Here is a 14,940-nt window from a genome sequence, read left to right as displayed (position 1 = left end):
AAACTAAAAACACAAAATAAATGAGTTTCCAATTTAGATTGAAAAGTGTATCAAGGATCACCACCCTAAATTCTTGACTACTGTGACGCTGCTTACACATCAGCTACTAATGAATCACTCAACAGACCAAACCCGCTTCATCATTGTGTTCTTCGATTTGCACTTGATGTATCATACAGAACCGGCTGTTGTGACCTCTACTTGAAATCCAATCTCACATCACTTGATGTAACAAGAAATTTACATTGGGCTCTGTTCATCCAGGAAACATATTTGCAAATGTGTGCCATACTTAGCTCATTTATGAACACCATTTGGCTTTACCTGGTAAATATCTAAATATGGCTTTTTTGTGATTTCCTTAACCTTGCTTTGCACTCCTATCGTGTTTTTGTATTGTTTGTTATTGTAACTTTCTGACCCTGTCCCTGACTGGAGATCTGTGAGAAAGATATTTGTAGCTCATCGGATTCCTCCAAGATTCTGAAAATGTTGATTCAATATTTAGCACCAGTGGGGTTGTTCGGGGGCACCTGTGGCGCCCCTCATAACAATTTACGGCCTTCGGCCAGGAAAGTCACGAAAAAAATTGCACATGAACGACGCATTCACGCAAGCACCCGATGCTCCGTTTTGAAGTTTTCAAATTAAACATCTTTGAATTGTATTGTTTTGAATTCGATTATTTAATTTCTTCATTAAAAGCTTATATCATTTTACATCTGGAAGACTTCATTGAAAACGACATTTCGTGTGAATTTTTTCTCGTCGTTAAGTAGATGGCCTTGCTGGACGTTCTGTTCGATGCGGACTTTCACCTGTTTGGGATTGCGGGATCGAGATAAGGCGACATAGAGCTGGCCGTGCGAGAAGACCGCCGTCTGCAGATCGATTCCAACGTAATCGAACGTCTATCTGTCGCCTCCGTCGTTCATGCAGGGGGCACGTCGGTTTGCAGCGCCCCCTGCATGAAAACGACGGAAAGTGCAGCGTTCATCACAGATAGATAAAGTTGCGCGCTTATATAAGAGGATGTGTATAGGGGGTGAGAACTACACCGGAATGCACGGTAGACAAAAGCAGACCACATCCATTACTCGCGCTGTTTCCATTTAACATTGTTTTACAGCCATGGTTAGCAATGACTGTGTCGTGTCCCCCTGCGTTTCTTTTGCCCCCCGTTTTAACAAGATAGCCCCCACCCAATGCAAAAGCGTCTTATTCCAGATTACATTCATAGTACTTTCCTGCTATATTCTCATAGCTGTCAAACCATATGGTTTACCCGCATTATTGTATAGGGAAATTGAGTTTGCAGGTACATAGGGCGTACAGCCGTTTCAATACGGGCAACAAAACATTGCCTAGTTGTTTGTGTTTCTCCGTTGTAATGGGTTTTTGTAGGATGAACGTTGAGATTTATAAGGGCACGAGGTGACTAATGAGGTCTGACTTGGTCTGTAATAAGGTAGGCACAGATAAAGAGTTGACAGGTATGTATTCTATTCTGAACTTCCAAGTTTATTCTACCTATCTTGCCACTAAATCACTGGCATTCTCTGTATACACGTGCATTCAAAGGCCACAGTCTGTTGTTTTATCTGTTTTTTTCTTAATTCGGCTCTCTGACCCATACACTGTCACATACATTTTGAATCATCTTTGCAATGTTTGTTTTTATCCAAGAAATATATTATTTTAAAGATTAGCCACAGCGGCGGGGAAGGGGGGGCAATCTTTATCCCCTACTTAAGAATGTTTACATCCTGGTCTCTTGTGTTTGGTTAGCATCACAAATGTTAAGACAACCAACTGTGTCAACCTGAGCTCTGACCTGAAATTGAGGTGAAAACATTCAACTGAAATATATCTTTTTTTAAATTAAAACTGGATAACCACAAACACTTGTTATAAAAATTATTATTCTGCTGTTGGTATGCTTCCCGTAGAGTTCGTTTGTACTCGTGCTCATAGTGGGCGTGAGTGGCTGATGAAAATTCCACATTCCTATAGCAAGCTTTAGTCTGTCCAAAGGACAAACGAAGATTGAAACCTTTATAAGCTGAAAATGTACATTTATAATTCACATGGATAAAAAAATAAACTACCAGGACACCTATTAAGAAAATATTTACATGGAAAATAAAGAAAATACAGAATGTGCAAAACAAACAATTGTAGATGTAGTCTGTTATATGTATTCCACGGACCATCATTCTTGCCAGGATATCCACCTCTGAAGCAATGCATTCTTGTTTACAATCAGTCATTCAATCTGTGAAGTTAAGGTTTATCGCAATGGTAAAATGAATCTTTCACAACAGACAAAACTCTTTCTAGAATAGCACAAGACAACGTAATTATCATGAAACTAAGTTTAGCAGCAGTGTTTAAAGCTGGAAACACACTGGCATTTACAACTGTGGAACAAAATCATCGGGCAGCTCACGGCACGTAGCTTTCCTGCGGCTCTTCAAGTCATTTGGTTTTCGCGTGTTTAATAAAACACGTAGGCTCTCTGCCAAGTCTAGAAGGCTTTCTGGCAGTCTTGGGGGGGGGGGGCGACTTCAGTACAACCCATGTTTAGCCTGTAACATTACTTTCTCAATGTTTATACTGAAAACAGACAAGCTCATAATTCATATAATAATGAGGTAGTGACATGACCTGGCATTCGCCGCTATGTTACTACTATCGTGCATTAGCCATAGAATACTATGCATCGTCTCCTGCAAGGTGGACGTTAAAGATCTCGTGATGCCATTCGAAATGAGTGGGCCATTGTGTGCCCGTGTCACGGTCCAAATTTTCCTAATTCTAAAAAGTTACCCAATCGGGATCACACACAGAAGCATTGCCTCCCACTGTAAAACTACTGCAGACGATGTCAGTGAGACTGAGATCCGTTTTTTAAGGCCGCCTTATACAGTACATCTACATTATTATGATTATGAAATGTAGCGCCTTAGTGATTAGCCTCGCACTATAAGAACGATAAAACACGTACTAAATGTACTACATTATTCACTATTATTATATAAAACGTGTAAACGTTTTTTTCTGTGTTACTTTAAACCACACAGCCACCTGCACATCATCTGAGTTGCCATCAGTTAAAGTTTCAAACTTATAACAAAATTGTGGATATTTGTAGAAAATATGGGTGACGCCAAATATCGATGAAATCACCTCCAGTGCGACAAGATCTGGTATACCGGGTGCCTAACCATCTAGACCAGCACCTGGGAGGTGGTGTTGAGTGAGGGGCTGAAGAGATAAATGTAGCCTATATCTCTTTAAAGATTGAAGAAAAAGCTAAACATCATGTACCTCAGACAATCTGGGAACGCCAGACGCATTAGTTTGTGTCCACTTTATTATCAGCGGTCAATATCACTACATAAGGAGTCGCGTAAGGGTCACCATCAACATCATCGTATGTGTGTTGAACTGCTCTCGCACCGTAGGTAGCCAGCCGTGCTAATGGGAGGTGCGGGACGAGTATCATCGTCGCCACCTCACGAGGTATCATTTGTCCAAGGCCTATAAACTAGTCTCTTGCCAATAGAATGTAGAATGTGCACCACTGCCTCATTCGAACACTGGTTTAATATACATAATAACATCTTCATTTTTTACCATTGGTGGAAGTGAATTTATTTTTAGTTTTTTTTTCAGGTTCTCCTCATCAACTTGACATCAGTGATGGATTTTGTCCCTGTTACATTTAATTATTGTCCTCGGCCATTGTCAATCCACTGCTGGATGAAAGCTTCCCCAAATCGCCACGATCTCTCACAGTTCTGAAATGTAATAATCCACCTTGCTCATTTCATCTCACCATCTCACTAGTAAGCTCCATTATTATTTCTGGACAATTGGACATCATCAATTCCAACAATGCATCCTACTCAAGCCAATTATTTGTCTTGAATTATGGTCAATAAACTGTGCATGTTCTGCAATCCATGAATACAATACATCTGAGCTATTGTTACTATTCTTTGTGTATGTATGCATTGACTTCAGCTGAACACACAGAGGTCCATTCAATCTGAGCTGAACAAATCGCTCTGGGAATATACAGTAGTCATTTCCTCGAGTGACAACACCACTGAGAACAGATTGTTTTAAAATAATGTAGCTATTAAAATGTCATTTTATTCCTCGGGTGACGTTAGCGCAAACACCACCTGATGTAAAAAAGTTGGTCGCTGGGGATATGCGACGGTATGAAAAACCAAGTCCTTGACATGTTCTGGATGAATTTCGGTGTTATGTAATCTTCTGGGGGAATAGCAACATTTTAATGGAAAAGTGTGAGGCGAACTTGGTGTCTGCTGTTTTGCAGGGACAGCCAAACTGACGTCTTGTGTCAGAGGTGACAGGTTTGCTAATTATACTGGCTCCAGTCACTGGCTTCAGGCCTCCATAAGAAATAAGCGCCGTCCTCTGCTCATTCAGACTCGGAGACACTTGTAGTGGAACTCACCCAAAATACAAGTGGTGTATCTACCAGCTATTTTTTTTTGTTTCATTTTTTATTACTTTCTTGAAACAAATGTTAAACGCTAAAAATAATTGGTAAAATATTTTAAGCTTTGGTCTATTCTGTATTCTGCTCTAGCTCTCACCCCTATTTAAACTAAACTTTTTTTTATTAACCGGATAAGGCTCACTGAGCTTTATATCTCTTTTTCAGAAGCGACTTGGCCCCAAATGCTCAACGAAGTGGCTTATCAAGTGGAAATGTATAGCAACCAAACACTCTAAACGCATGTTTATAAATGTGGAGTGGAAAAAAACGGAGGACCCAGAGAAAGATCCACATGACTAAAGGGAGAGAGACACGCAAACTCCAAATATGCAGTGTCAGGGTCGGGATCAAATCCAGAACCTCTGGCATACCAGGCGAGGTAGCTGACATTGCTTAATTGCACTAATTATCAGAGGTGGGACAAAGTCATTGTTATGCAAGTCCAAGTCGAGTCGCAAGTCATCAAATTCATGACTCGAGTCTGACTCGAGTCCAAGTCACATGACTCGAGTCCACATCTCATAGGTGGGACAAAGTCATTGTTATGCAAGTCCAAGTCGAGTCGCAAGTCATCAAATTCATGACTCGAGTCTGACTCGAGTCCAAGTCACATGACTCGAGTCCACACCTCTGCTAATTATTGCACTCTGTCCAGCATCCCTCCACTTTTGCATACAGATTACATATCCAATAAAACTTCAAAGAAGGGGGGCTGATCCTTCAACGGGGGTGGGAGGCTTGACCCCTCCAGCCCCACCAATGCTGTGGGGCTATGTAAATTATTTATTTTGCCAATGAGTTGAGTAAGCGCAAGTACATTGAGTCTTGAACAGAATTCTGGAATATAAGTAATTTATTACCGTGATAAAGGGGGCATATCAGCGCTGTTCTGTATCTCTTTTAATGTGCGGATTACTGATTTTAGGTCAGCTATAAAGAAGAGTGCTGCATTAATCAAGGCCGGGGGTAATAAAAGCACGAATGCGTGTCTCAGCCGTAGGGAAATAAGGATGTTGGCACAGGCAGGAGGTGTCACGGACATGGTGAAAAATGGTATAGCAGAGCTGAGAAACGTGCGGCATTTGTACTCCTGCATGTCTTGAGTGCCCGTGTGCATACCCAAGCATTGCCGTGCTTGTGTGGGTCCACGTGTCTCTGTCATTACCTCAGTTATGGGCAATGCTGTTGTATTGGTGAGCGCATTGAGCTACAATCCTAGCAATCCGGGTTCAGAAACAATTATTAGCTTTCCTTACCATCAACAAATGACATTTTATTACCACTGCTTGAAGTCGCGCAAGCTATTTTGGACGCCCGCACTAAACCTTCGGCAATGAAAATTCCACCCTGATGATGATGCTTGGAAAGCTAATTGGAAGAAAAAAAGGGGGGGAAACCCTATTATTATATTTTAGTACTGGCAAAGGAGGTCTAATGATGTAAATGCTCACCCCGAGCCCTCATTACTTTGATAGTGCATTGTCTTTGAGCTGTACGCCTTTTGGCGTCCTCTGGTCGAGCACCAATTGGGTCGAGGCTCAAAAGAAAGCGATCCCTTGGTGTGGACCAATCAGTTTCAAGGACGATGCATATATTATCAGTGTGTTTTTGTTTGCATTTTGACTGCAAGTATGTGGTTAATGCAGACATGAATCCTTGTAAAAAAAGGTTTACGTTTTGTTGCCAGAAAAAAGGGGGAAAACCCTATTATTATATTTTGGTACTGGCAAAGGAGGTCTAATGATGTAGATGCTCACCCCGAGCCCTCATTACTTTGATAGTGAATTGTCTTTGAGCTATATGCCTTTTAGCGTCCTCTGGTCGAGCACGAATTGGGTCGAGGCTCAAAAGAAAGCCGTCCCTTGGTGTGGACCAATCAGTTTCAAGGACAATGCATATATTATCATAGTGTGTTTTTTGTTCGCATTTTGACTGCAAGTATTGTGGTTAATGCAGACATGAATCCTTGTAAAAAGGTTTCAGTTTTGTTGCCAGAAAAAAGGGGAAGAAAACCCTATTATTAAGTTAATTGGAGTTCACAAGAAGTTGCAAATGAACACCTCGTGAAAGAAGTGATGCAGAAGATCCCTGACTTTGAACTTCCATGGAGCTTATGGACCACAATCCTCAACCGCATCCGCACGAACCATGGCAGATGTGGTTACTCAATGCACAAGTGGAAAATGTAAAACTCTTCAGTGTGCGACTGTGGCAGAGGTCGCAAACTGGTTTTGATTCCTTACCCGTACCCGTACCCGGCCGCACCAGGGTCGCAAACGGGTACCCGTACCCGGCTGGGTACGGGTACGGGTATCGGGTAGGGTACGGGTATCGGGTAGGGTACGGGTATCGGGTACCCGGTTGCGACCTCTGGACTGTGGTCATCCAGAACGGACTGTTGAACCTGTAACGACTCAATGCCCGATTCACAAATACAAAGGAGGCAACATCATAATGATTCACTCTGCTACTCTTGATGCAATTAGCTGGCTCAACCACCTAAATGTGAAATTATCGTTGTTGCTCTGGATCAACATCAGCCATACGAAAAAATAAGATTTTTTCAATACATGCTTAGTGGTACGCTCATCTGCATTATTTGACAGTGATGTGCAATGGGCTAGATTTATGAATAATAACAGCTTGTAACATTGGTCTTCTTTTGAATAAAAAATATACCCGAAAACTTGCTATACAAACAGTGAGCATTTTATAATTTTTGACAACATTACCAGTCTTGATTTTTTTCTCTTGTCCTTCATTAAAAATTGACAAGAAGTTTTTTTTTCTACATTTAAAAGCAATATATTACTTTCTAAATTTCATGAGCATGCACAGAGCAGCACTTAAGAGACAGCGAGGAACACAAGGATCAGGGAACAAATAAAAAAAATCGGAGACGTAACATTATTGATGGTGTAATTAAGTGGGTTCGATCTATGCACATCACTGGAAATAGTGACAGCAGGCAGTGGCATTCGAAGTAGGGAATATGCCCAGGAGGACAACAAACTTGAACGTGGAGCATTGAGAACAGTTCATTTGTGTTGGTGATATTTATTGTAGCATTATGGGACCATTAGACACGGTGATGCCATGGGGAGGCCTTCATTCAGCAGTAGATAATCCACTGATCTTGAAGATGGTAGATTAATGAGCAAGAGGACAATTTTAGGCATTACTAAACGTTCAGTATCAAAAATTTTAATTAACATATAAACACTTTAAGGCAGGCGTGATGCATTTTCATAATGATGGCAATATAATGTAGTATAATTTCCTACATTTGAGTAATTGCAGACATTATAGGCATAATGAATCTTAAAGCACCTGCATTTTACAAAAACATGGTAAACATTTAAATTACAAGTTTCCATTAATACCATAACAGCAAGAGGGCATTAGTTATAATATTCTGACAAAACAATGTTTATGGCAGCTGATCAGACTTCTTCTTTATGAATTATCGCTTATAATGTTTATTTCCAGACAATTATCTAACCTAAATTTTTGAATATGGAATAGGTCTATAAAAATACTGTCCTAACACTTTAGTTATATATATTTTGGCCATCAGTGATAGTTTAATACTTTTATATACAAATATGTACCACACACGTGTGTAAAATAAATCAATTATTAGCCACGGTAGCGAGATGTTAACTCCTGGCCTGGTATGCAGGAGGTCGTGGGTTTGATCCCGACCCTGACGCCTGCTGCTGTATATTTGGAGTTTGCGTGTCTCTCTTCCCGTAGTCACGTGGATTTTTCTCCGAGTTCTCCTCCACATTTAGAAACATGCGCTTAAAGCATTTGGCTGCCGGCTATACATTTCTATGTGATAAGCCACTTCGTTGAGCTATCATTTGTGGCCAGGTCGCTTCTGAAAAAGAGACGCATAGCTTAGTCGGCCTTCCCTGGTTAAATAAAAAATAATTTAGTTTAGCTTGACATAAATAAATATTTTCAGCCATTCTCAATAATTTAATCGATTAAAGCCTCCTCATGCCATTCCATTCATGGGGGCTATTGACATACTTCACCATACTGATAAACAACTAGAAGATGGAACATCATTATAGAGGGATGCATCAAATTAAGGTTGCAATGGGTAAGGAACCTGTACGGGATGGAGGAGGGTAGGTGACTGAGATAGACACTTGTGTGGCACCCAAAGGTTGGCGATCAAAGAAAGACTGAGAGCCAGAGGGTGTGATGCCATAAGAGGATTCGGAGATCTGATATAGACTGTGCAACTCTGGCATTGTCCATCAAAAGGAAGGAAAGAATAAAACATTGTATGTATGTTGAACTTATTTCACACCGTACCTATCCTACCGTGATAATTGGAGGTGTGGGGGAAGCACAACAATCTCAACACAAAAAAACGGTTGTAAACAAATTCTTTTTCAACCTAGATGATTTAAAAGTGCATAGCTCCAGTGGCTTCCTAATATCGGAAGAGCTTTCCAGACGACCACAGAAGCGCATCTGAAAGCACGTGATGCAGTGACCATCTTTGTTTGATGGCCAGCCAATTACCACTGTAAGGATGACCGGAGTTCATTGTGAGAGTGTATGCTCCTTAACGAAATCAGCAAGGTTTTGTGGTTCATATCTGGCAAGCACTTTTTAAGGTGTGGTGGCATAATCGGAATCGCCCATGATCACCTCTGGATATTGTATATCTCAAAATGAGAAAGATGCATACACATTCTGCTGAATTTCAGAATTACAGCCTTCCAAATCGCTTTACGTGCTATTTTACAGCCTTCCCAATTAAATTGGCATGCACAGCAGATGTGAAATGTTATGGATATAGGGGACATGCATTTGCGATGCTGGGTGAGGTTTTTGTGCATTCCACTGTGAGCCAGAAGCTATGAAATCTAAACTCGGAGCACTTTAACATCAGAGAAGGAAAGAGCATGTCTTTCTTTTGGGGAAATAATTCTCAACATTTATTGGAATATCTGAAAGTAAAACTTAATGCCCTGGCACATTTATGAGACAGACCTTTAGGCAACAACACGAGGGTCAGATTTAAGGCTGTTGATCTGCTTCAAGTAAGGATGGATCGGGAGCATTTTTTCTAGAATGACGCATGATACTTTTATGGAAATATATAGTCGAAAACACATTTTGTGTGCTTTCTGAACAATCTTTGGTACACCACGCTGCTGCTGCATGGCCAACCTGTCATTTTTACTTAAAACACAAAATAAATTAAATAAATAAATAGCGGCACTTTGGTTTTTACATACCTGACTGAAAAATGAAATGTGCTGGCTATGCAAGCAAATGGATACAGTTGAAGGTTGCACGCTATAGGGGGTTATGCGTTTTGTTAAAGCCAACAAGTAGTTGCAATTTAGGAAGATGTGTGAGCATTGCTGCTCATAATCAGCAAGTGTCTTCATTATGGGCTGTGACAAGTATTGGAATCCGAATCTTTATTTAGACTGTAGGAGGAATCTAATGAGCTATATAGCTTTTTTCACAGATGTCCAGTATGGGCGGATTAACAAATATACCCTATGACGACTACTCTATTTCGCATATTTTTTTGACGATTAATTTTTTTAAAAGCCCTCCATTGGCCATACCAGTGAAATGTCCATCTGGTACAGATACTATGGGAGCAGATTGGTGCCCATGTGCACCGTTGAGGCATATCTATTTTGTTAGTTAATCGTGTTCGTGTATGCTGCTAATTGCTACCCAATCTTTGAAGGAGTTGGAGACCCTGTGGCTCTACCAGGAGCTCACCGCAAACAGGCTGACCTTCACCACCAGCTCAACCAAAACAAAACATTTGCCTAGGCACTCCATGTCACTGAACACTCCATCCACCCTTATCTACTTTAATAATTGGGGTTGGTAGTTGAGAGGTGGGAGGAGTTCCCATACTTGGCCAGGCCCTGATTTGGCAGCAGTTGGTCTCACTCTGAGTCAGTCAAGCGGCGTTATCTTCTCACGAGCTCGGAGCTACTGTAATTGTCAGTTTTTGGCATTTACACATGTGTAGTGAGTTCAATTGAGTCGCAGATGTACTCTTGGAGGCAACACATTTATTTAACACCAACACATGGGGTAACTGCCCCTTAACAGAATAACAACCCATGGTGGTGACTATCAGGCTAACTATACTAATTACAACATAACTAGCTACGACGGACCGGACTACAGCTCGTGGCCAGGTCCATGTGTTGGAGACTCGGTAGAACATAGAACGTAGACGAAGGTTTCTTCAGGATGAACAACAACGCCGGTCCCTCTGGGGGACCCGGCTTATATTCTCTGTGGCGTGGCTGGCTCCACCCTTGGCCATGACCACCTTCCAGAATCCTCGAGCAGGATCTGGACCCCGACCACGTGACCACCCCTAGCCCCCACTTGGGGCGCCTTTGTAGACTTAACCGGTCACGTGTTCGCTCGGGTCAACCAGAGTGCCATGGCCTCTAATAACCTTATTCCTACAGCCGGCACATCCACACCCTATCCTGTAGGGCTGGTACTGCACGCCGAGCGTGGTGCCATCCAGCACTATCAATCAGCGCTGACTGAGCCCCTCTAGGGCCGGTACTACACCCACACCATAGTGGTATCCGCGATGTCAATACACTGCACGCCATGCCTCCCTAGGACCGGCACTACACAGTAGCATCCCGCGATGTCACTACACATATATGTGTGTATTATGCTCCTCGTTTCATTATTCCAGCAAGATTAACTTTGTGATCGTTTAACAGTGGATGTCCTATGAATAGACTGCCGTCACTATAGGAATGTGATATTCTATCACTGGCTCGGGGCCAACATTTAGAAGTGAGCACTGCCAAAATGCTTGCTTGAGCATGGAAACACTTTGGCTTTATAGATTTGATTATGCGTCTGTGTATATATATGTTGGGAGTGGAAGTGTAACGATTCGCGTGCTGTGCTACGAACCCGGCGACCTGAGTTCGATTCCCGCTCATGACCAACACCAGTGATGATTATCTAAATGGGTCCTGATCCTCCCCTAGGTCGACTCAGCTTCAATTGACTACCTGATGTGGTGCGTAACAATTGCCACTAGGGAGACAAAGGCGGCCATGCGTGGCGAAAGGCCACCCATCCCCTCGTGTGCCATTCCAGCCTTCATAGGTGCTCGCTAACAGCACTTGCTCCTACAGTCTGGTAAGGCTATACGCTATCAATCAGTGCTGACCGAGCCTCTCTAGGGCCGGTATTACACCCACACCAAAGTGGTATCCGGCTTATATCCTCTGTGTCGGGGCTGGCTCCGCCCTTAGCCACAACCACCTTCTCGAGCCCTCGAGCAAGATCTTGACCCCGACACGTGACCACCCCCTAGCCCCCACCTGGGACCCCTGTGTAGATTTTACCGGTTATGTGTTCTCTAGGGTCAACCAGAGTGCCATGGCCTATATTAACCCCATTCCTGTGTCCGGCACCCTGACACCCCATCCTGTAGAGGTCAGCACTGCAAGCAAAGCGTGGTGCCATCCAGCACTGTCAGTCAGTGCTCACCGAGCCCCTCTAGGGCCGGTATTGCACCCACATATACATGGTGCCCACATGTCAATACATCGCACGCCGTGCCTCCCTAGGACCGGCACTACACAGTGACATCCACGATGTCACTGCATCACCCCCCCCCCCCCTCGTAGCACTCAGCCATCCAGGCTGTCAACTCCCCTTTTAAAACACACAACATCAATAAAGTGAATAAAAACCTCAATGTGTGCCTTAACAATAATCATTAACAAATAAATACCCCAGCCCACCTATACAATAAATACACTATCTACAATTGTACAGTAACGGATGGAGAAAAGAGTGAAAGTACAGAACAGAGAGAAGAAAACCAAAATGCAATAAAACGCGATGCTTGGAACCCCCTCCATCACCATTATCTCCCACCCTCACCGTGTAACAACACCCACAAGCACAATAAAGGCTAGGTTCAGCCAATAACCGATATGGCCTGCCAAGTGCGACAACCAACTGATGGTGTGGGAGTGTGTGTGTATGGGGATCACAAAAACCGAAGAGTCTTTGATCGAGTCCATGTGGCCAAGCCCCCAGGGGAGGTGGGCTCGCTCTCCCTGGAGGTCCCGGGGAGAATATGCAAATGTTCCTTCGAACCCGGCTCCTCACAAAGAGCAGTAGGCCGGGTAGACGGGCTCTCCTCTCCCGAATCCAGTGGAGACGGCGCAGGCGGCGGCTCCGGGGACGTTAGATGCGCAGCATCTGAGGACCGGATCCCATGACTCCGCTGAGGACCATCCTCAGCGGGTAAGCACCTCAGCTCGCCGGACACATCTGACACTCGGCCCCTGCAGTATGGAGATGGAACAAACTCACGCGGAGTGATGAAAGGCTTGAGGCGTGAGGGATGTACAAACCAACTCCGCCGACCCAAGCGAATCTGAACACACTGTGGTCGAACGACCCGAATCACATCAACCGGCCCCCTCCTGGGATTAAACAATTAGTGACGTTCCCACCGGTACCTGTGGACAATGCAACCAGGCTCTGTCCCCTGGCACCCACTCATGTGCGGAAGTACGGAAACTGCTCAGCCGCTCATTTGCCAATTGGCACAAATTGGAATTTTCCCTGGAAGCCTCCCGCGCTTCGGAAAGCTTCTGAAGGGTAAAGCACATGGTGTCAGAAATTTTCGATTTAGCCTTGTTTGGTGCGGCTCATAACTGGACATCAATCGGGGGGTCGTGTTCTCTCCTATACATTAAAAAAACGGAGTAGCCAGTCGATGTGTGAGGAGCCATTCTATAAGCAGCCAGAATTCCAGTCAAGTTGGGGCTCACTGACCTGATGGCTCAACATGGAGGCCAGAGTCCTGTTCAGCCGCTCGACCATGCCATCCGTCTGCGGGTGGTATGGTGACGTACATACTTTCTTTTTTCCCAACAAATCGCAGACCTCGCACAGCAATTTCGAAGAAAATGTTTTGCCCTGATCGGTCAAAAGATGGTCGGGAGCACCCTTGTCCATCACATAGCCATTGAGGAATGCCTCAGTGATCGTCGCCGCCGACTGATTGGGGAGCGCCCAGGCCACCAGCCATCATGAGAAATACTCGACTCCCACTAGCAAATACTTATTCCCACAAGGGGTAGTGGGAAATGGACCAAGGATGTCCAGAGCAACCAGTTCATTTATGCGGGAGACCTGAATCGATTGCAACGGTGGACAACAGGGTTTTGACGGCGGTTTCTGCCGCGCACTGTACACACCCTGTCAGCAAGTTAGTGACATCTTCCGCCATGCCAGGCCAGAAGAAGTCCAGCTTAAGTGTGACCAACGTCTAATGCACCTCCAGGTGCATCAGTCACTCGTGTACCACTCAAATGACCTTACCCCACAGGGCTGTGGGCACAACAATGTTATAACGGCGCAAACCTCCATCCCAATCCATAAGCAAGCCACCTCTAAGAATGAGAGAGGAAACACCCCGTCGGTCCCCACCCCCATCAGCCTCCCTGACATGGCATCGCGACAGAGCGTCTGCGTTCGTGTGTTGGGAGCCTTTTCGATAAGTAACATGAAAGGAATAGTCCTGGAGGACTTCCAACCAACGTGAAAGTTGGCCAGAGGACTGTTCAATACGCAACGCGTACTGTAGCGCTGCATGGTCAGAGCACACTTCAAAGCATCTCCCATACAAATAGGGGCGTTACTGTTGCACGAAAAACACGGTAGCTAACAGTTCCTGGCGTGTGACACAAATACAGTTGTTCAGCCGAAGACAGTATCCTGCTTCCATATGCGACAATACTCTGGACGCCTTTGACAACTTGAGACAGAACAGCTCCAATTTCGGTGTTAGTAGCACCTGTATCCAGGACGAACGGCAAGGAAAAGTCGGGGTAGCGGAGGGGAGAGGCGTTCAATAAGCCATCCCGGAGCGCAACAAATGCGGCCTCCTCCTCCTCCCCCCAATGGAATTTCTGACCCTTTGCCGTTAAGGCATATAGAGGTTTAGCGATGGTCATGAACCCGGCGACAAAACGGCGGTAATAGGATGCGAATCTTATGAAACTGCGCACCTCTCCTACTGACGTGGGGGTCGGTCAAGTACGAACACACGCGGTTCTGTCCAGGTCAGTCGCAATACCCAATTTGCTGACTATGTGGCCAAGATATCGAACCGATTTTTGGAGGTGACACTTCTGTGGTTTGAATTTTCGGTTGGCTGCACGCATTTTAATAAACACGGCACGTAACCGTTCGAGGTGTTCGTCAAGCGTACGGCTGAAAATTATAACATTGTCGAGATATATCAGGCATGTGTCCCACTGATGACCAGATAGAACCAGTTCTATCAACTGCTGGAATGTAGCTGGCGTGGAATGAAGACCCATCGGAAGCCG

General features: G+C 44.1%; 1 protein-coding gene across 1 annotated transcript in view; it reads left to right on the top strand.

Moving 5' to 3' along the window:
• LOC144722609 (relaxin receptor 1-like) overlaps positions 1 to 14,940 on the top strand; it is a 320,166-nt gene that overhangs the window by 188,171 nt on the left and 117,055 nt on the right. The gene's annotated exons all lie outside the window — the stretch shown is intronic.

Source organism: Lampetra planeri, chromosome 15 (genome assembly GCF_965212315.1).
Source record: "Lampetra planeri chromosome 15, kcLamPlan1.2.h2, whole genome shotgun sequence".
Classification (NCBI taxonomy): Eukaryota; Metazoa; Chordata; class Hyperoartia; order Petromyzontiformes; family Petromyzontidae; genus Lampetra; species Lampetra planeri.
The sequence above is the reverse complement of the archived record's forward strand: the minus strand, read 5'-3'. Positions and strand labels throughout refer to the sequence as shown.